General features: G+C 43.3%; 1 long non-coding RNA gene across 1 annotated transcript in view; it reads left to right on the forward strand.

Moving 5' to 3' along the window:
• LOC118942050 overlaps positions 1 to 23,036 on the forward strand; it is a 150,744-nt gene that overhangs the window by 61,855 nt on the left and 65,853 nt on the right. Inside the window, exon 3 of the long non-coding RNA XR_005037956.1 lies at positions 17,922 to 17,996. This is a non-coding gene — a long non-coding RNA (uncharacterized LOC118942050). The remainder of the gene's footprint in view (positions 1 to 17,921; positions 17,997 to 23,036) is intronic.

Here is a 23,036-nt window from a genome sequence, read left to right on the forward strand (position 1 = left end):
ACCTCTCCGATTCAAAGTGGCACAAAAGGCAGCATACAATTACTCCCCAAGGAGTGCCTCCTAAATACCCGACTCACAGATTGTTCTGTTGTTGGAGACACCTGATCTCCTGCCACACTGTAGCTCATGTGTTTCACCATAAATAATGTACAGTCTATGGCTGCAGGCCTGAGTGTCAGGGACCATCTTGGCTCTTGCGGCTCTGCGTTCGCATGGAGGTGACTGTAAAGAGACACTCTGCCTGTGCGGAGTGGCTCCCTCCTTGGGTTGTTTGGTCTGTACGATCGGCTACATTGGCGAGCTGCCAGCGGCGGGAGTTTAACAGAACCTGTCACAGGATTCATTATCCCACACAGCACTCCATCCCCTAACCCACTCCATGCCTTGTTTTGGGACAGTTGCTAAGGGAACCACAGTTTGGGGAGACTGCCAATGTGAACGCTGTGCCATCATCCGCGTGCTTGTTCCCCTGCCAGCACTACTTGATTGTTGTTGTGGTTATCCGGTGTGGAGGGAAAGAGGAAGAGAGGGAAGAGAAATTAGCTTGACTTAATGATGAACTCAGACGAGATCAGCTGGGGAATTTTGGCTACCGTGCCTTCGCCAGGACTGACCAGTACAGATAGTGTAGAAATGATTCACTCAGCCGCTGCTTCTCCAGTCGAATATCTATCTCAATCAATATCCATGCTGGTGTACCTGCATATCTACATAATTGTTATCTCTAGTAAATGTTTTCTTTTTGTTCTGCTTTCAGTAGACAAAGACGGCTCATTTGAAGTGCATTGGTAGTAAATCTATCTTTTAACAACGCACACCTGGCCATTGCCAAGAAGGCAGTTAGTATATATTTACCAATTCCCAAAACAACACCTGACTCAGTCAAAACCCCATTCATTTAATAACATCTCTCTTAGAGGATTAGGCTCCACGTTTGGAACAGCATTGCCTTCCCAGTCAGTCACTGGGTGCAGTACAGCCTATTTTTGGAACCAATGGCTGCTCAATGGCAGGTTCACGTGAGGACAGGCCAGGTGCAGTATTCCACTGTACTCTAGCTCTATCCCGCTATCATTTATTAGCTGCTGCCTGGTGAGCATAAAGGTATATGTAATCAGGTCTTGTGAAGGCAGTGTAAGCCTGTATACTTTATAGGTCTGACTCCCTTCAGCTGAGCCTTCCGGCTAAATATTTATTAAAACACGGAGAAAGACAGGGGGCTAGGCTAGGTTAACCTATGCTAGGTCTAGCTCTGTACTGTAGCTTTAGCCATCTTAGCAAAGATGTATTGTAATTGTAGCAAGTAATTTTGTGGCTTCTAGGAATACCTAGATGACCTTTACCTTTTAGGGATCACCAGTGACCCTTTTGCCACCTCAGCTTTTCTTTATGATGTACCCTATTTGTCGAGAGCGGTCATTAACCTAGTATGTTTTTTAGCCCTCGAGCTGGATTAGCCTTGAACTCCTCATACATGAGATGTTATTGGCTCTGGGGGGGGGGGGTCTGTCAACAGACAATGTTTCAGTCTCATGGCCCTGCCTGCTACCAACGCTCCGAATGTTGGCTCTCTTTCAACTCCTTCTCCCTATCACACATGCTAAAGGCTAAAGGAGGCCATAACCCCACCAACGATCTGAAAGACAAAGGCAGGCTTGTGACTTTAACCGATAAAGCCCCCTCTGTTCATGGTAGAGATCCATTGGTGTCGCCTCTCCACAAGGACAATGCCTTTAAACATTAGAGCACATAGGCAGCGGCCGTTCTCCCCTTCTAGTGGCCTGGGTCTGGGCCAGAGAAACAAACAGCCTGGCAGGCAGACAGGCCTGCCAAAGAGAGACGCATTACCCCAGGGCCTGGCAATGTACTGCAGTACCATGTCATGGTCAGTAAATCGTGTACATTACACGCAAACACTCACACATACCACTCATACGCTCAGATTAGTAGATAAACGTACACACGCGCTCACAAATGCTCTTACACAGCACAAGGAAAGTATACTATTATTACTTGTCATCTTAATGGGAGAATGAATCATCAAGCATGTCAGCTAATTTTGCCATGCGGCCTTAATATAATGAATACAGAGAATATAGCTCAGCAGGAGCGACAGGCCCTCACCCTAACTATGAAGAACAGAACGTCTGTGTCTACGGGGCAGGGTTTCTGTTAATGTGGCGCCTGACACTTGACCGGCAGTATTTTCATTTATGCAGTGGTTGTGTAACCTGATTAGGGCGTCCACCCACGGTTCTCAGAAGGACAGAAGCGACAGAAATCAGATTTAGTTTATAGTAATTCATCTTAACAGAGCATGCAACTCAGAACGCAGTGGCGTGCGTCATTCTTACCCGAATTCCGATGAGCAATTTGAAGATGTCCGTAAGGCTAGGGGAAGCTAAGCTTTCCCCAAAGTAAATTGAATTAAGTTGCCATAATGATATAGCCTAATTAGCTTACTCCGGTCTATACAGAAATAAATCCTTCAAAATAGGCTACTAAACCAGAAAGCGTGATTCGGCCACTGATGATCATTAGCTTAACCTGCTGTCGGAAGAGCTCGCAATTTGGGCAGAGCCCGTGGCAAATACTGTACCAAATAGATGATTGTTGAGTTGCGACTGTCAGTGAAAAGCAGAGGAGACCCAGCCAGTCATATGGCAATATTTAAAAATACAATCGCTGGAAAAACAATTTAGAAGACAAATGGTTATTGCTGTAAAGAAAAGACAATGAAGAGACTCCAGTCTGTCTTTTTTTGCTATGAAAATTCTCGACTTAATTGAGCGATCTTATTGGCACCAAGCTGAGAACATCGGCCCTATGAAATCAAATTCCCACTGAGTGTGCATATTCACTGTCTTTATCATTGGCTCCGTGCCGCATTTGTTTGTTTTTGGACAATCATTTCCTCCTCCAGGTTAGATGGGACGTCATATTGTATTTGTGTCTCCCCTTTTCGTAATATATTGATCTGTTTGCCAGTGTCAGCAGAGTAGGCTACCCTGTAATTGTCGTTGTATTAATAATTATTCTGCTAATATCTCCATTCATATAAAGTGTAGTATGTCAATCTCCAATCCCCCATAGTATAAAAGTGTACCTATTCTATTGGCTAGCTTGTAGTTCTGTGTGAGAAAGAAATATCCTATTCCAAACACTCTGGGACAGTTGTGGGATGATAGATCCCAAATTCATACAACCAGTAGGCCTAAGCTACATCCCCCCAAAAACGTTAAAAAGCAATGAGGCTCGTGCAACAGATCAGAACGTTTAGCATAAAATGATGATAAGCTATTATTTCCACACTTTATAAGTGCAGCAATGTGCACAAGGCAGTAGGCTACTTGCAAATGTTCATTCCATAATGCAATTAGCGGGAAAACACCATTGTGAGAGATGAAAATATCAGTTAGAAATTTAGAAAGAGGGGAGATCTAAAGATGCAACAACTAGCATGGGTTGCTAATATGACAAGGATTGGGCCTTTGGTTACTGGACAATGAATGAAAGTTGATTAGAAAACCAATAGAACATGAGAGAAAAAGACTACTGTTTCAATGGCATATGGAAGTCTTTATAAAATAATTGCCTGCACGTTTGGTTGGATTTTGCCGAGGCTACTTTGAAGCAAGGTAAGACATGCCTCATAATATGTAGTAAAACGTTCTGGCTTCAAACAATTAAGTAAATGGTTTCAAAACGCATACTGCCTCCAGCTCATTGCAAAGTGGTGTGTCTTGCTCAAGCCTGCCTAGTTGCCTATGCACTTGAATGGCGAATGGAAAGCGTGCTTCATTTACCAGCTGAGAAGTAAAAATAGAAGCTCTTTTTAATTGTGGCCATTTGTTTTGTTTTTTTTACACACACGATTTCCTTTATAATTGTTGCGCAATGATTGGGCTTATTAAAGCACGTTTCCCTCCAGCAGCAACAAACAGCTGTTTGAGCTGTATCGGCAGCTCTCACGCTACAGCGACTGGTATTTGAATCAATGAATAGGCTTAAATCCATTATTTTGCTATGGGAATGTTTTTTTCTCCTGGATAATTGGCCGGCGCCAATTTTATTTAACAGCTTTGAATTTGATTTATTTTTGCCAAAAAATGTATATTGCCGGCAAATGGGAACCCTGCTATAGGGTATGGACTCCCCACCCTCCAAAACTGAGCTATACCTTATTTTCCTATTTCTTTCCCCTAGTTTTCTTCCTTTCTTTCTCCATCTCTTTCTCCCTCTTTCTCTCTCTCTCTCGCACTTCATCTCTCTCTGTCTCTCTCTTTGTTCTGATTTCTTCAGGCTGGGTCAGCGCTCACTCTCTCTTTTCCTCTTTCTCCTTCCCCATCTGACCCGTTCCCCTTCTCTCCCTCTGAGTGTCTGCAGAGGGCATGCGAATGCACATGGCACAGGCCAGAAAGAGAGAGAGACAGCACACATACCTACAGCACTGCTGCTCACTCAGTACTAAAACGTATACCCTTGCACATACAGAAAGACACACACGGACAAATCCATGGAGAGGAGCACATTGAGCTTTGTCCAAGCAGACACACAGTCTCTTTTTTATTACATCTCCCACTCACAAACAGCTCCCAAATCCTCTTTGCGCCTCAATGGATTTGTGTGTGTGTGTGTGTGTGTGTGTGTGTGTGTGAGCCCATCTGCCTGGGCCTGTCAGTGGGAATCAGATGTGATTGTGTGAGGAGGAGGGTATGCTGGGCATTTGGGGATGTGCTCTCTCTCACTCTCTCTCCTCTCTAAGGGTGTGCTCTAAATCACTGTTGTTGTTTCCTCTTATGTCACTGTTGTTTTAAATGGGGCCAATCAATATCTCTGAACGGGACATCAGTGGAACCAGACGGTCTTGACGAGCGCCAGCTCTCTAGGGAGACATTGGCTGTCTGTGTGTTGTATGTGTGTCAGGTGTGTGTGTGCTCGTATAAATAGACCAACAAAAAAAATCTATTCCAACAAAGCTGTTGTGCTATTTCCGATGCTAACTCTATTAATAGAACGTTGGTCGTGTTATCACCTCTTTTAGCTGTTGATGGATGCTACGACATGTCTGTCTATCAATATGACCTCACACAGACAATGTGCGACAGAACATTGAAGTATTGTCTCGTGTTTATCTCCGTTTCAAACCAAGCTCTCCAATGGAATGAATGGATTTTTTCGAGTCTTGAACTATTCATGCGGCTGAATCAAAGATCAAAGTTGTGGTATTCCAACTTGTCTTCCAGCTTTTATGCTGTGACTGTGAACTCGGAGGGCCCATGTTTTAATGACATGGCAGCACATAGCAGCTGTCTTCTTTAATTATGGAAGAGTGATAGCTTGGCCTCACTGCTCGTTCCCCTTCCTTTCCCATTTTGATGCTCCTCCTTTCCTCTCTTCTTTTCAACACCGACTTCATACAGCCCCTTGATTTCCTCCCCTGTCCTGCACGGAGTAATCCCCTGAATTGTATGTGTTACGTCCCCTAAGCAGCGCTGAATGGGCCAGGATGGGCGCCAGGCACTAATCGCGTTCAGCCCCCGATGCTAGCTCTTTGTCCCTGGTCTCTGGTGTTACAATGTGAATGGACGCTGTACGGCCTGTATCACATCCCAGCTGTTTCCAGGCACCTGTTGCCCACCCCCCATGTTGAAACCATATTGAAACCATGTTGAATGAGACGCACCATGTTGAAAGAGGCACACGAGATAGACAGCGACATAGGCATTCACTAATGCACCATGTTGAAAGAGACACGCGAGATGGACAGTGGACTGGGAAGTGACTGGGTCTTGATATGTGTGTTCAACTGTAACTATAACGGCTTGGGTAAAGTAAGCCTTGTATGCCTCACACCCAGCGAGCTGTGATTGGGCTTGACGTGGGGGGCACAGTGGTGAATATTGGGAAGGGCACAGAGATGGTTGTCATGAGGGTGGGCTGCCCATCCCAATAAAAGGTTCCTAACATGGCAGGACAGGGTGAATAGGGCTTAAAGCGTTCTCGCATTCACAGGACCTGACCTAACTGGTAAGAGAGGCTTAGACGGGACACAGTGTTCCTAGAAACCAATGTGGGTTCTTTGACATGTGTATCACCAGGCCTAGCCGATGCTTTCCAGTCCAGATTGTTTAATTGGTTTAATTATCCATCACTAAGGGCTCTATTTTAATTAATAACAAACCTTGCACAATGGTAAATCTAAGTCCAGGCGGTAGCACTATAGGTTCAGGGGTGTGTCAGAAATATTTTTGCTATTTTCACTCTTGGCTGGGATTTGATGAATAAACAAGTTGTGGTTGTGTCGAGCCTTGGCCCCTCACTGGCCAATCAGAACGTGCTCCATGGCGAAATATGTGGTTGCTTCAAGTTGTGTATTTCTGGTCTCTTATGTATTGCCTTGGAATCAACTCCAATGTCAATGTTAGTCAGTTATAGTTTGTTAAATGTCTTACAGAAAAATACAAATACATTGTAGCCTTATCTTTTCTAAATATGTTAAGTTGAACCCATTTGCAGTCCACATTGTTCTAAGTAATTGTATAGCTTCAATAGCATTCACATTGATATAGGGTCTAGGCCTACTGTAAATTGCAATATGGTTGAGTATGGACATGCCAAACATGGTCAATAAGCAAGATTCAATTCATTATTGATAATGCCTAAAAAGAGAACGAATAATTTGAATGAAATTCTAAACTAAACTACAGCTTGTTTTAAATAGGCTATGTCACACTTACAGGCACCATAATTTATCCCGTGGCCATATACAGTGGGGAGAACAAGTATTTGATACACATCATTGGTTTTCCCTACTTACAAAGCATGTAGAGGTCTGTCATTTTTATAATAGGTACACTTCAACTGTGAGAGACGGAATCTAAAACAAAAATCCAGAAAATCACATTGTATGATTTTTAAGTAATTAATTAGCATTTTATTGCATGTCATAAGTATTTGATCACCTACCAACCAGTAAGAATTCCGGCTCTCACAGACCTGTTCGTTTTTCTTTAAGAAGCCCTCCTGTTCTCCACTCATTACCTGTATTAACTGCACCTGTTTGAACTCGTTACCTGTATAAAAGACACCTGTCCACACACTCAATCAAACAGACTCCAACCTCTCCACAATGGCCAAAACCAGGGAGCTGTGTAAGGACATCAGGGATAAAATTGTAGACCTGCACAAGGCTGGGATGGGCTACAGGACAATAGGCAAGCAGCTTGGTGAGAAGGCAACAACTGTTGGCGCAATTAGTAGAAAATGGAAGAAGTTCAAGATGACGGTCAATCACCCTTGGTCTGGGGCTCCATGCAAGATCTCACCTCGTGGGGCATCAATGATCATGAGGAAGGTGAGGGATCAGCCCAGAACTACATGGCAGGAACTGGTAAATGACCTGAAGAGAGCTGGGACCACAGTCTCAAAGAAAACCAATAGTAACACACTACGCCGTCATTGATTAAAATCCTGCAGCGCACGCAAGGTCCCCCTGCTCAAGCCAGCGCATGTCCAGGCCTGTCTGAAGTTTGCCAATGACCATTTGGATGATCCAGAGGAGGAATGGGAGAAAGTCATGTGGTCTGATGAGACAAAAATATAGCTTTTTGGTCTAAACTCCACTCGCTGTGTTTGGAGGAGGAAGAAGTATGAGTACAACCCCAAGAACACCATCCCAACCGTAAAGCATGGAGGTGGAAACATCATTCTTTGGGGATGCTTTTCTGCAACGGGGACAGGACGACTGCACCATATTGAGGGGAGGATGGATGGGGCCATGTATCGCGAGATCTTGGCCAACAACCTCCTTCCCTCAGTAAGAGCATTGAAGATGGGTCGTGGCTGGGTCTTCAAGCATGACAACGACCCGAAACACACAGCCAGGGCAACTAAGGAGTGGCTCCGTAAGAAGCATCTCAATGTCCTGGAGTGGCCTAGCCAGTCTCCAGACCTGAACCTAATAGAAAATCTTTGGAGAGAGCTGAAAGTCCGTATTGCCCAGCGACATCCCCGAAACCTGAAGGATCTGGAGAAGGTCTGTTTGGAGGAGTGGGCCAAAATCTCTGCTGCAGTGTGTGCAAACCTGGTCAAAAACTACAGGAAACGTATGAGCTCTGTAATTGCAAACAAAGGTTTCTGTACCAAATATTAAGTTATGCTTTTCTGATGTATCAAATACTTATGTCATGCAATACAATGCAAATTAATTACTTAAAAATCAATCAATGTGATTTTCTGGATTTTTGTGTTAGATTCCGTCACTCACAGTTGATAAAAATTACAGACCTCTACATACTTTGTAAGTCGGGAAATCCTGCAAAATCGGCAGTATATCAAATACTTGTTCTCCCCACTGTAATATTAAAATAATGCAGACTCTGGAGGGTTTTACGACATGTCCAAACTTTTCACAGTAGCTGGACAAAGATCCAAGATGAAGTGAAAATGTCCACTCACCCTTTCTGCTCCCAAATAGACTGCTCCCATCGTGAGAACCATTTTACAGATCAGATGCCACAGACATTGTAACCATAAAACCAGGAAGGTGAATCATTCTAATACGATTTGTTGTGATAAAAGGAACTAAAAACAAGAAATCTGCTCTTTTTTTTTTACTACAACAACAACAATAATTAAATGCAAAATGTAATATCATAAAATCGTCCGGATAAAAAAGACACGCATTGCTGTTAATCCAGCCTTCGTTATAGTAGGGAGGACTTGGGTTTTTGAACATATGAAATGGAAAACAAGGAATTGTTACAGGTTATAGATAACTTCTAAATATGAGGTTCACCATTATTCACCGAGGTTCTCATCTCTCATTTCATGATGGCCATGGACACGTAGCGTACATCATGGAGCACATCCAAAACGGGACCTGCATGTCTAAAATCATGTGGGTTTGCCTACAATGCATAGATAAAAAGGGAATGTCAGCTCACTGTTTTACTCCTATCAAACGTTATATTTAAATCATTTATTTACAAGCGGTCTCAGGAGCTAGGCCCTTTGTCGACAGTCTTGACTACTTCGCGATTGCATTGGGCAGGGAAAAAATGTTTATTGCGAGGATGGGAGGCTATGCTTGGCTGTCGAAACGTTGGTATTACATTTTTGCATCTGAGCTCCTAGAGTGTGCGGCTGTCTTTTATTTTTATGCTTGGTTTTTGACCAAATTAAATGAAATGGGAAAAACATAAATTTTTTATGTTTGTAAATACGAAGTATACAGACACTAAAACCACATTAGGCTACTCTTGTTCCATACGACTATGGGTAGTGACTAGTGTTTGTCACGGCTGTATAGGCTGCGTTTCCGCTGTCAAAATTCATACCATAACCAACTGTGTTACTGCTAAAACCAACTTTTGGTTGGTCTTAAAAATACCCTATCAGCGCTCTCTGAAATGAGCACTTTGGATCTAGTTTTTAAGGGCACCTCAAAAATGTCCACCCCTCCCATCTGAGCGCAAGCGAGCTGATACAAGACAGGCAAATTGCCGAACCTGGCATTAGGGCTGGAAAATGCCAGTGCGCCAGTTTTTAGATGACGAAATTGCAGTCTAACGTGTTTGACACTAGCGCCGCTTTAACGCCAGACGAAAATAGAGCCTTAAGTGTGCACCTTACTTAAACAGTTTGCACTTATTCAACCATGAGTGTAACCTGAATTAGACATAGGCCTAACCCAATTCCATAGCATTTTCCTTCAAGGGATATGTATTTCGCCTCAGAGAGCCGAGAATAGGATATGTATTTCTGTATATTCGTGAGGTTAAGCACAGTGCATTTATACACAACGGCCCAATAGCTTTCCCTCCTTCCCCACATCCTGACCCATCCTTCCTGACCCATCCATGCAAATTAACTGGGGCAAACTGCTGTTCGCTGCTTGACCAGCAATGTATTTGAGTTTTGACAAACCCATCTGCATTGTCTTCCCCCTCCCTCTCACCCCTTTTCTGGAAGTTGCCCAGCCATGAAGCTTCTTGTCAACGTGGCCTTGTTTTTCTTTATCACTCTTTCCCTTCTGCTCTCTCTATCTCTTCTGTCAATGTACCCTCCTCTTTGAGTGCTGTGCATTATACGGCTACCCACAATGTGAATGTATAATTTTAGTGGTTCTAAACAGCCGCCCTTGGAATGACACTATGAACATGTTGTGTTTTTAAAATGATTTGGCTAGTTTGGACACACAGATGGACTGCAATGTAATTTAGTGTAATGTCCGTGGGTGTGTGTGTGTGTGTGTGTGTGGTCAGGGAGTAGCAGGTATCCTAGCGGTTAAGCTTAAGCACGCTGGCCCAGTAACCGAAAGGTCGCTGGTTTGAATCCCCAAGCCAACTAGGTAATAAATCTGTCAATGTACCCTTGAGCAAGATGCTTAATCCTAGTTGCTCCTGTAAATCACTCTGGATAAGAGCGTCTGCTAAAGTGTAAGTGTTCTCTTGAGAAGTGCATGAATTGTACCATGTTTGTTGTGGTTCAGTTTGGTAGGGCATTGTGCTTGCAACGCCAAGGTTGCGAGTTCGATTCCCACGGGGACCAGTAAGAAAAGAAATTGAAGAATGAAAATCTATGCAAGTCGCTCTGGATAAGAGCATCTGATAAACAACTGAAATGTAAATGTCTTGTCCTAGGTAAAGAACATGGGATATAAATCATTGAAAGGGCTGCACAAGGGTGCAGTCATGCAAGAGTGATCATCTGATATGGCGGGCATGGTTATCGTGTTGTTTTTTGAAACAATGCCATAAGACATGTATAAGATCAGACGACTGCTAGAATTGGTTACACGGTGCCTTCAGAAAGTATGTATATCCCTTGACTTATTCCACACTTTGTTGTGTTACAGCCTAAATACAAAATGGATTAAAAATGTAGTTTTTCTTTCACTCATCTACACACACACACACACACACACACACACACACACACACACAATATCCCATAATGACAAAGTAAAAACGTGTTTTTCGATTTTCTTTGCCATTTATTGAAAGTAAATACCGAAATATCTCATTTACACAAGTTTTCGCACCCCTGAGTCAATACTTTGTAGATGCACCTTTGGCGGCGATTACAGCTTTGAGTCGTCTTGGGTGTGTCTGTATCAGCTTTGCTTCCTTGCAGATTTTCTCAAGTTCTGTTAAGTTAAATTGGGAGCGGAGTTGAACAGTAGTCTTCCAGTCTTTCCACAGATTTAATGGGATTCAAGACTGGGCTTTGGCTGGGTCCACTCAAGTACTTTCACATTATTGTTCTGAAGCCATTCCAGCGTTGCTTTGGCTGTATGCTTGTGGTCATTGTCCTGTTGGAACGTAAAGTCTTTGCCCCCCCCCCAGTCTAGGGTCGTTTGCACTGTGAAGCAAGTTATCATCAAGGATTTGCCAGTATTTGGCTCCATTCATTGTTCCCTCTATCCTTACCAGTCTACCAGTCCCTTCTTCTGAAAAGCATCCCCATAGCATGATGCTGCCGCCTCCATGCTTCACCGTAGAGATGGTGTTAGACGGGTGATGAGCTGTGCCTGGTTTTCTCCAGACATAGGTCTTTGCATTCAGACCAAAGTGTTACATTTTTGCCTCATCAGACCACAGAATCTTTTGCCTTATGCTCTCAGAGCCTTTCACATGCCTTTTTGTAAACTCCAGACTATCATTTGCCTTTTTCTCAGGAGGTGCTTCCGTCTGGCCACTCTACCATAAAGCCCAGATTGGTGAAGTGCTAGAGAGATTGTGATCCTTCTGGCAAGTTCTCCCATATCAGCCAAGGAACTCTGTAGCTCTGTCAGAGTGGTCATTGGATTCTTGGTCACCTCCGTGACCAAGATAATCTTTTCCGATTGCTCAGTTTGGTCGGACGGCCAGCTCTAGGCAGTGTCTGGGTAGTTACATATTTTTTCTATTTCTCAATGATGGAGACCACTGTGCTCTTGGAAACTTTCAACATTCTAGAAAGGGTTTTATACCCTTCCCCAGATATATGCCTCCTCACAATTCTCTCTCGGAGATCTACGGACAGTTCCTTTGACTTCATGATAGAGTTTCTGCTCTGACATGCACTGTCAACTATGGGACCTTATATAGACAGGTGTGTTTCTTTCTAAATCACTTCACAATTTAATTGGCCTCAGGTGAACTCCAATCAAGTTTGGAGTGCCATAGCAAAGGAGTGTGAATACTTATGTAAAGGAATACTTTCTGAAGGCACTGTATGTACAGTAATAACCTGAATCTCTATCGAAACCAAATGTACAAATGCCACAATAGGTGCTTGCATGTGTGTGTGCCTGTCTCTCACACCATCATGCATGAGCAACTCTGCTGTGGTGCCAGGATGTGCGATACCAGTGGCACAGTGTAGAACAAGCACTGAACATGGAGGCGACTGGCACTGCCCTGCCCTACGGACTCAACCCGGGTGTCCATTCCATGCCCTGGCATGGGTTCCCTTTCAACCCCCTGATTTTGCACACACAAACACAAACACAAAAACCGAGACCATGTGTGGGAAGGGCAGTGACTAGAGTTTCATCAATGTACAGAACCCCTCTGTGTCTTTTATTGACAATGGATGCTTTCCCGCCATCGCTCCCCTGCCTACTCTTGAAAAGCCATTCGACCCCCAGGCTGCTGGTATGAAAATTGAGCATTGCCATTGTTTCCTGATAAAATTTCCCATTCATAACCTAACCTACTCTCTGCCTGCCTGGGATTTTTCCTGCAGTTTTGTCTTCTTAATTGTCTCACGTGATTATAAAGATTTTCAAAGGTTAGTGTGTTTGTTTTTAGGTGGTTATGGAAGTCAGAGTTCAACATCATGGGAACAGGGGGGCCGCCACATAATCAGTCCAGTAACCATGGTAACACTCCAAAGCCAATGGCACAGGCTCTAGCAGGGATGCACACGCCATCCATCGGTGCTCCCTAGCTGAATCTGATCCCAGAGAGTAGCCACCAATTGCCGAAGCTCCCATGATGCAACAGACCCTCTGGTTTCATATGGAAGACGAAGGATGCTTGAGATTCAAAGTGCATATCTAATGAAACAATACAAGCTCCCCGGACCCATGTGCTGGCTGGTCAAGAAAGAAATGCAGCTTATTACATTTTTAATCTCTTCTGGTTTACTTCACCTATGAAATCAGGAAAAAGGTAGCCACTTGAAAGTAAAATGATTGAAATTTCTCCGCAACCCTTGATGTCTGATTACCGCACTTGGAAAAGTACTCAATAGCCGTAACTGGGTCATTGCTGCAAAGGCGACTTACAGTAACCCCACTGCTGGATATCTTAATATGTCTTGCCATGTTTCAGTCACTGAACCTGTGACATAGCAGTGAATTAGCCCTACAACATCAAAGCCCTTCCCTGGCCACTAGAGAAGGGGGCCTTTTCAGGTGCGGAAAACTTGGGGCCCACTGAATCTACCCCCCAAGGTGTTTTCAGTTGAAACAGACACACTTTATACCTTATCCTCATGCGATCTGCCTTGAATCGCTGTAGAAGAGTTTCTCTGGTGTGCTTATCTTGGCCGGGGTGTGATTTTTCACACAACCCAACACCTTCCTTAGTCAGTAGTGAGGGGATCCCCACAAAAAGTATAGTCGCCTTCTAACCAGGAATCTCGTAACCTACACCCTGGAGACATGCACATGTTAAAATGCAGCTTGACTTGCACTTGGGATTTATTGTTGTGCGTGCCGAGCGAGCTGCTCGGAAAGGCTGCAGAGTTACTGTTGCTATCTCATTCACACTAGCAGGGAGAGGCCCTTTTTATTTGGATTTGATTAAAAGGTTCTCAGATTCAAGATGAAGTTGCGGACAGACTATCTATCAAGGCTTACCTTTTTTTTAAAGGTCTGCTTTGTGTTAGATCGTGTCATGACCAAGAAAATTGATTGAGAGGACCAGTCACAGATCACTTTGAAAGGAGTAGACTGTTTTTATATGGAGCGTTTAACAGCTTCCCATAGTAAATGTGGAGTATAACGATTATGAAGGGCTGTTGGCAGGCAGGGCTTGACCTCGATCCCCTAGGCTTGTCTTAAGTCAGATAGATTTAGGGCTGCCCTCAACAATAGCAAAAATACTGGTTAACCTAGAGTCGTCTGTTCTTTCGACCAATCAATTGGTCAAAATGTTAAAACGTGTATTTTTCCCTATATAGGCATTCCCTACGTGTTTTAATACAAATCAACTATATGTAAAGCTACTGAGCTTTTCTGACGCTTTAAGCACAATGTAATCAAAATAATTAAGACACACAAATGACTCACGAGGGAACCAGAGATAGCCTAACCAGAAAAAAAAAAAACTGTTCCCGACCCACTTCTTCCCGCTGCTTTGCAGATTTTGCTGTTACCCTCCTGAAGTTGTTGGTAGGTAATAGGTTACACCAAGGGTCTGCAACCTTTTCCATTTGGAGTGCCAATTTCTCTTTCCATTTCTATCGATCTGTGTGGCAGTTATGATTTTCATATGTACTTTTTTGTGGAACCGTTTCCTTTCATTTATAGCAAAGTCTTCGTATCTCAAAATCAGTATCATATGGTTAATCAAAATTCTAAAAGTAACCTCTGTTGCCATTGCCAACTATGTAAAAAATAGCCTACATAAAGCCAACAAAGAAAAACATGTAGAAAAAAGTCCTGATAAAAATAAATATCCTATAAATCACATTGGCTACACATGGCCCGTCTTCAAAGAACTTGAAACATTGTATGGCTGAGGCCTGAAGATCTCTCTAGCAAACTTGCAACATTATATAAAATATTCTGGGCCCTCAGAGTTTCTTGCACAAGTGAGCTCCGGACAGACATAGCTGTAGGCTATTCGCGCAAGGAATAAGAAGTAATCAGGTAGGCCTATTTTATGACAATTCCACTGGATCAGAACATTACATTTTTCCCCCTTTCAGGCTGAGTGGTGGTTATCGAAAGAGAGCTGGAGAGATTTTTTTAAATAGGCTATGTTGAGGAACTATTGTCATTCAATGGATGTAAAATCAGACAGGTGAAGAGAAAATTGCTTTGAGAAGCTCCACAGTGGTAGTGAGTTAAGACAATAAGAAATACTATCAGATTCCCAAATGGCACTACTACTACTATGTACAGTGCATTCGGAAAGTATTCAGACCCCTTGACTTTTTCCATGTTGTCACGTTACAGCCTTATTCTTAAATGGATCTAATCGTTTCCCCCCCTTATCAAGCTAAACACAAAACCCCATAACGACATAAATATTCAGACCCTTTACTCAGTACTTTGTTGAAGCACCTTTAGCAGCAAATACAGCCTAGAGAATTCTTGGGTAAGACGCTACAAGCTTGGCACAGCTGTATTTGGGGAGTTTCTCCCATTCTTCTCTGCAGATCCTCTCAAGCTCTGTCAGGTTGGATGGGGAGTTTCACTGAACAGCTATTTTCATCTCCAGAGATGTTCGTTCATGTTCAAGTCTGGGCTCTGGCTGTGCCACTCAATGACATTCAGAGACTTGTCCCAAAGCCACTCCTGCGTTGTCTTGGCTTTGTGCTTAGGGTCGTTGTCCTGTTGGAAGGTGAACCTTCGCCCCAGTCTGAGGTCCTGAACTCTCTGGAGCAAGTTTTCATCAAGGATCTCCCTGTACTTTGCTCCGTTCATCTTTCCCTCGATCCTGGCTAGTCTCCCAGCCCCTGCCGCTGATAAACATCCCCACAGCTTGATGCTGCCACCACCATGCTTCACCGATGGTGCATATTTTCCTCCAGACGTGACGCTTGGCATTCAGGCCAAAGAGTTCAATCTTGGTTTCATCAGACCAGAGAATGTTTCTCATGGTCTGAGAGTCCTTTAGGTGCCTTTTGGCAAACTCCAAGTGGGTTGTCATATGCCTTTTACTGAGGAGTGGCTTCCATCTGGTCACTCTACCATAAAGGCCTGATTGGTGGAGTGCTGCAGAGATGGTTGTCTTTCTGGAAGGTTATCCCATCTCCACAGAGGAACTCTGGAGCTCTGTCAGAGTGACCATCAGGTTCTTGGTCACCTCCCTGACCAAGTCGCTTTTCCGATTGCTCAGTTTGGCCGGGTGGACAGTTCTAGGAAAACATCTTCCATTTAAGAATGATGGAAGCCACTGTGTTCTTGGGGACCTTCAATGCTGCAGAAATGTTTTGGTATGCCTCCCCAGACCTTTTCCTCGACACAATCCTGTCTCGGAGCTCTACGGACAATTCCTTTGACCTCATGGCTTGGTTTTTGCTCTGACATGCACTGTCGACTGTGGGACCTTACATAGACAGGTGTGTGCCTTTCCAAATCATGTCAAATCAATTTAATTTACCACAGGTGGATTCCCATCAAGTTCAAGAAACCTCTCAAGAATGATCAATGGAAACAGGATGCAGATGTGCTCAGTTTTGAGTCTCATAGTAAGGGTCTGAATACTTATGTATTTCTAAATTTTGAATTACATTTGCAAACATTTCTAAAAACATGTTCACACATATTGTGGGGTATTGTGTGTTGATTGCTGAGGATTTTTTAAAATGTATTTAATCCATTTTAGAATTAGACTGTAACGTAGCAAAAATGTGGATTAAGTCAAGTGGTCTGAATACTTTCCGAATGCACTGTGTATTTCTGCCAAGACGCGCTTTTAAATTGATTATTAATGATTAGTGGAAGTTCATTCTGACAACGACAATCCTTTTGTGGGGCTGGGGCGAGAATAGTGGAGTTGGCACCGGGCATCTCACTCTGAAGGTAAAGCACCCGAGACTTGACTTTTGAAGCCTGTTTTTTTTTTACCAGAATACAAGCAGTCGTCGACCTCGACTCTGCCCTCCAGCTTTTCCTCCTTTTCGGCCTGCTTTGCCTTTCCCCCATGTGTTTCCTCCCTGGCCTACTCCATCCGTCAGTTGTTGTAACATGACTGCTGGGATGGATACCCCACAGAGGGGTAAAAGTATTTGACCCAGCCTTCTCTCACACCCTGTTCCCATGTACTGCTTGCTCACTCGCCTCGTCATGAGCACATAGTGGAGTTATTCTCAGCGAGTCTCTCTTCACGGAACGTCTGATACCTATTCCTTAACTACACCCCCACCACCACCAACCACACCCACACACACAGATACACAAACCACCCTCCACCTGCCCCTGGGTCTCGGTTTCCAAGCCCATGAGGTCCTCTGAGCAAACATAGACCCCTGACCCTGTCTAATCAGGTACAAATTAGGCATGTCGAGAACAGACCCCCCCCCCACCACCACTAACATCCCACCCCCTCCATCACATCTCCACAGGGCCAGCTTTCTGTGAGCTGTATCTACTCTTGCTGTGAGGGAGGGACCCGGGAGGGACCCCCCCCCCACACACAATTTTATGGGCTTGTAGCGGCATTTTTACCCTTTTCTCCACACACACACACATCGGCACAAACGCCCTCCTCCGGCGCCTCCCTTCCGATGGGACCGTAATGACATTAACAGCTTCTTCCTCCCGGTGAACCTTGGAACAGTTTCCACTTTGTACCCATTTCTTCTTCTCCTCTCCTTTTTCCCCTCCTTCCTCCTCTCAGAGACCCATGTAGCCCAATTAAGAGTAATGCAAACGATGCCGTGAGAGCCAGGGGTCTACAATAACAGAAGCCAGGGGTCTACAAGAGCTGACTACGTCATCAGATTCAGTCCCAGACATGTACAGAATCCAGATCTGAGACCCCAGGCCCCCGTCTAGCTAGCTCACTAGCAAGGCTTGTCCACCACCTAAAGAGAGGGAGGGTAGCGTTGGTGGGTGGTGCTATTGCTGATGGTCTTTGTACTGCCTTGCACTGTTTGTTTTCCATATGCTTCTATTTTCCCCCTTACAACTTTACTGTGCCTCCTCTCCTCCTCGCCCCACCTCTGAACAATCTCCTGTTTATGTCTCACAGGGCAGAAGCCATCATCCCACAGGACATACTAAAGGCCTGGGGAAGTCATTAGCCACCACATACAACAGGACACTGGTAGGTTCTGCTGCCTGCTTCTCTCTCCTTATAGCTAGCTATATGTAGCATGTCTGTGGACTGTATGCACACCCACACACACATATATACATATATATATATACACATTCTCTCTTTCCTTTCTCTACCTCACTCACTCAGGCAGGGTAACTTATAGCCCCGTCTGCAGGGTGATGTATCGACTCCCACTGATCAGATGCCAAGAATTCCCAAATAGGGTTTTTATGCTGCCTTCGTCCTACTGTGGAAATATGGATGCGCTCCTTGTCAGATTTCTCCTCCATCCATCTCTCTCTCTCTCTCTCTCTCTCTCTAAAATGATGTGTGTTTGCAGAGTGGCGTTAAAGTCAGGGTCCTGATATTAACGGTAACATTTCCTGCCTCCCTCCAGTCCAATGTAGGAAATCCAAGAGGCACATTCCATGGTGTTTCCCTAAGCCGGGGGCCTTGTGTGTCTGCTCGACTCAGACCCCCTTTCTCCCACTCACTGGAATATGGAACATTTTGTGGAATAATATGATACTGTGGTGTTGGATACACATGGATACATAAGTCTAAATACCCTGTCTAGGAGGTTAGCCAATATTGCCAATAAAAAGTCTACACCCCCTTTAACTTTTTTCACATTGTGTCAGTGCCTTAGAGTTTAATGTATTTATATAAGGATTTTCCCCCCACTTATCTACACACCATACTCCACAGTTTTAAGGGGACATTTTTTTTTATTGAAAAAAACACACTGAACAAAAATGCAACATGTAAAGTGTAGGTTCCATGTTTTAATGAGCTGGAATAAAAGACCCCAGCACAAAAAGCTTAGTTCTCAAAAAATTTGGTGCACGAATTTGTTTACATCTCTGCAAACGAGCATTTCTCCTTTTGCCAAGGTAATCACCTTGACAGGTGTGGCATTTCAAGAACCTGATTAAACAACATTATCATTACACAGGTGCACCTTGTGCTGGGGGACAATAAAAGGCCACTCTAAAATGTGAAGTTTTGTGTAGAGGTCGTCCGATTAATCGGCATGGCCGATTGAACGAGTGGAAATACAAAATCGATCGTGCGTGCTATATGGACCTTTTTAGGATATGAAAAAGGATATTTTATCTAACAAAACGACACTTCACATTATCTCTGGGACCCTTTGGATGATAAATCAGAGCAAGATTTCAGAATGTAAGTACACATTTCACCTTCAGAGGTGAATTTATCAAACCTATCGCTGTGAAAAAAAGTGTTTTGTTGTTCGGAGCTCTCCTCAAACAATAGCATGGCATTTTCTCCGCAGTAATAGCTACTGTAAATTGGACAGTGCAGTTATATAAAAAATAATTTAAGCTTTCAGTCGATATAAGATACTTATATGTACAGGCATTTGTTGTTTTGATAAAAAATGTGATCTTGACATAACGCGCTGCTTGATTTACAACTGTCCCGTTAACGGAATGCCGATCCCTATTATCAAAAGTGCATTCGCGAAAAAAAGCTCAATCGTTGCACAAATGTACTAACCATAAACATCAATTCCTTTCTTAAAATCAATACACAAGTATATATTTTTACACCTGCATATGTAGTTAAAATAAATTAATGTTAGCAGGCAATATTAACTAGGGAAATTGTGTCACTTCTCTTGCATTCAGTGCAATCAGAGTCAGGGTATATGCAGCAGTTTGGGCTCATTGCAAACACCATTTCTTCCTAACAAAGACCGTAATTAAGTTGACAGAATTTTACATAATTACAGTGCCTTGCGAAAGTATTCGGCCCCCTTGAACTTTGCAACCTTTTGCCACATTTCAGGCTTCAAACATAAAGATATAAAACTGTATTTTTTTGTGAAGAATCAACAACAAGTGGGACACAATCATGAAGTGGAACGACATTTATTGGATATTTCAAACTTTTTTAACAAATCAAAAACGGAAAAATTGGGCGTGCAAAATTATTCAGCCCCCTTAAGTTAATACTTTGTAGCGCCACCTTTTGCTGCGATTACAGCTGTAAGTCGCTTGGGGTATGTCTCTATCAGTTTTGCACATCGAGAGACTGACATTTTTTCCCATTCCTCCTTGCAAAACAGCTCGAGCTCAGTGAGGTTGGATGGAGAGCATTTGTGAACAGCAGTTTTCAGTTCTTTCCACAGATTCTCGATTGGATTCAGGTCTGGACTTTGACTTGGCCATTCTAACACCTGGATATGTTTATTTTTTAACCATTCCATTGTAGATTTTGCTTTATGTTTTGGATCATTGTCTTGTTGGAAGACAAATCTCCGTCCCAGTCTCAGGTCTTTTGCAGACTCCATCAGGTTTTCTTCCAGAATGGTCCTGTATTTGGCTCCATCCATCTTCCCATCAATTTTAACCATCTTCCCTGTCCCTGCTGAAGAAAAGCAGGCCCAAACCATGATGCTGCCACCACCATGTTTGACAGTGGGGATGGTGTGTTCAGCTGTGTTGCTTTTACCCCAAACATAACGTTTTGCATTGTTGCCAAAAAGTTCAATTTTGGTTTCATCTGACCAGAGCACCTTCTTCCACATGTTTGGTGTGTCTCCCAGGTGGCCTGTGGCAAACTTTAAACAACACTTTTTATGGATATCTTTAAGAAATGTCTTTCTTCTTGCCACTCTTCCATAAAGGCCAGATTTGTGCAATATACGACTGATTGTTGTCCTATGGACGGAGTCTCCCACCTCAGCTGTAGATCTCTGCAGTTCATCCAGAGTGATCATGGGCCTCTTGGCTGCATCTCTGATCAGTCTTCTCCTTGTATGAGCTGAAAGTTTAGAGGGACGGCCAGGTCTTGGTAGATTTGCAGTGGTCTGATACTCCTTCCATTTCAATATTATCGCTTGCACAGTGCTCCTTGGGATGTTTAAAGCTTGGGAAATATTTTTGTATCCAAATCCGGCTTTAAACTTCTTCACAACAGTATCTCGGACCTGCCTGGTGTGTTCCTTGTTCTTCATGATGCTCTCTGCGCTTATAACGGACCTCTGAGACTATCACAGTGCAGGTGCATTTATACGGAGACTTGATTACACACAGGTGGATTGTATTTATCATCATTAGTCATTTAGGTCAACATTGGATCATTCAGAGATCCTCACTGAACTTCTGGAGAGAGTTTGCTGCACTGAAAGTAAAGGGGCTGAATAATTTTGCACGCCCAATTTTTCAGTTTTTGATTTGTTAAAAAAGTTTGAAATATCCAATAAATGTCGTTCCACTTCATGATTGTGTACCACTTGTTGTTGATTCTTCACAAAAAAATACAGTTTTATATCTTCATGTTTGAAGCCTGAAATGTGGCAAAAGGTCGCAAAGTTTAAGGGGGCCGAATACTTTCGCAAGGCACTGTATGACATAACATTAAAGGTTGTGCAATGTAACAACAATATTTAGACTTAGAGTATTTCACTGAAATAATAAACATTTTGTTTTCGAAATGTGCTGAGGCGTATTTCTATCTGTAATAAAGCTCTTTTACCGGGAAGAACTTATTCTGATAGGCTGGGCCTGGCTCCCAAGTGGCTAGGCCTTTGCCCTCCCAGGCCCACCCATGGCTTAGATTAGGGTCTAATTCATTAATTTCATTTGACTGATTTCCTTATATGAACTGGAACAATATTTCAAATTGTTGGATGTTGCGTTTATATTTTTGTTCAGGACATGTATCTTTTTATTCCTTAGCCATTTCAATGTAGATTTGGCTGTGTGCTTCGGGTCGTTGTCATGCTGAAATTTGATCTTCCGTTCTAGTTTCTTGCAGAGGGCAGCAGGTTTTCCTCAAGGACTTTTCTGCACATTTCTCCATTCATATTCCTTTCTATCCTGATAAGTGAAATATAACTGAAACATCCCCATAACATGATGCTGCCACCACCGCCATGCTTCACAGTAGGGATGGTGTGTTGGGTTTGCACCAAACATAACACTTTGCATTTAGGCCAAAAAGTTCCACAACACTATTGGCCACATGGCTACAGTGTTTTTTTTTTTTTGCATATTCAGATTCAAGGTGGGCTTTCTTGAGTAATGGCTTCCTTCTTGCCACCCTACAATACATGCCAGACTTGTGCCTTCTCACAACTTTGTCCTGGAGTGTTTAAAAAAAAAAAAATCTTTGGTGCTCATGGTTGAGTGTTTGCTTTGCAATTCACTACCCAGCAGAAGTAACCTACAGGAACTGCTGAATGTATCTTGACATCATGTGAATCACTGCAATTTAACACAGGTGGAGGCCAATTAACTTGGTGTGTGATTTTGAAGGTGATTGGTTGCACCTGAGCTAATATAGGATCACTATACAAGGGGGGGGGGTAGACGCTTATCTAACCAAGCTATTTAATTTGAATTTTCTTATAGATAAATAAAAAAATAAAACAATTTTACTTCGAAGTTGTGGGGTAGGATGTGTAAATCAATGGGGAAAAAATAACAATTTTAATGCATTTTATATCCAGGCTATAAGGCAACAAAAGGTGAACATTTTGGGTGTTTAGACTTTCTGTAGGCACTGTATGTATGTTTCTTTTAGCTCTCGTTGGATTTAAGACTTTCAGTGTGTGTCCCAATACTGTAGGTGGTGGCATCGTGGCAAAACAAATCAGGCAGGACAGTTTAGGAGTATAATGCATGCTGGGGTTCAGTTCATAAATAGACGTTGGACATTCCTGTTATGTGTACTTTTCTCTCCGTGATTTGAATTTATATTTGCTCTCCTTTTAATATCCTGTCCTCTCCAGCTGGGTGAATGGGAGAGAGAGGGAGAAATGGATGGAAGTTTTTAATCCCAGGGTAATCCTTGCCTAAATCTGAACGCATTAGGAAACAACAGAAAAAGAGAATGCCGCCCAAGCGAAACACTGAGCTGAGGGTTGTTGGACAGATGTTGGGAGGGAAATACCTCACAATGACTGCAACGGCGTAGTACAGAAAAGCTTTCAGCAAACTCTGTTTGTCCACATCTAGGAGGGATGGTGAAGTCAGTGGGGAGGGGAGGAGGCAGCTGTGGTTGAGACATTGAGTC

The sequence above is a fragment of the Oncorhynchus mykiss genome, chromosome 20 (assembly GCF_013265735.2).
Source record: "Oncorhynchus mykiss isolate Arlee chromosome 20, USDA_OmykA_1.1, whole genome shotgun sequence".
Lineage (NCBI taxonomy): Eukaryota > Metazoa > Chordata > Actinopteri > Salmoniformes > Salmonidae > Oncorhynchus > Oncorhynchus mykiss.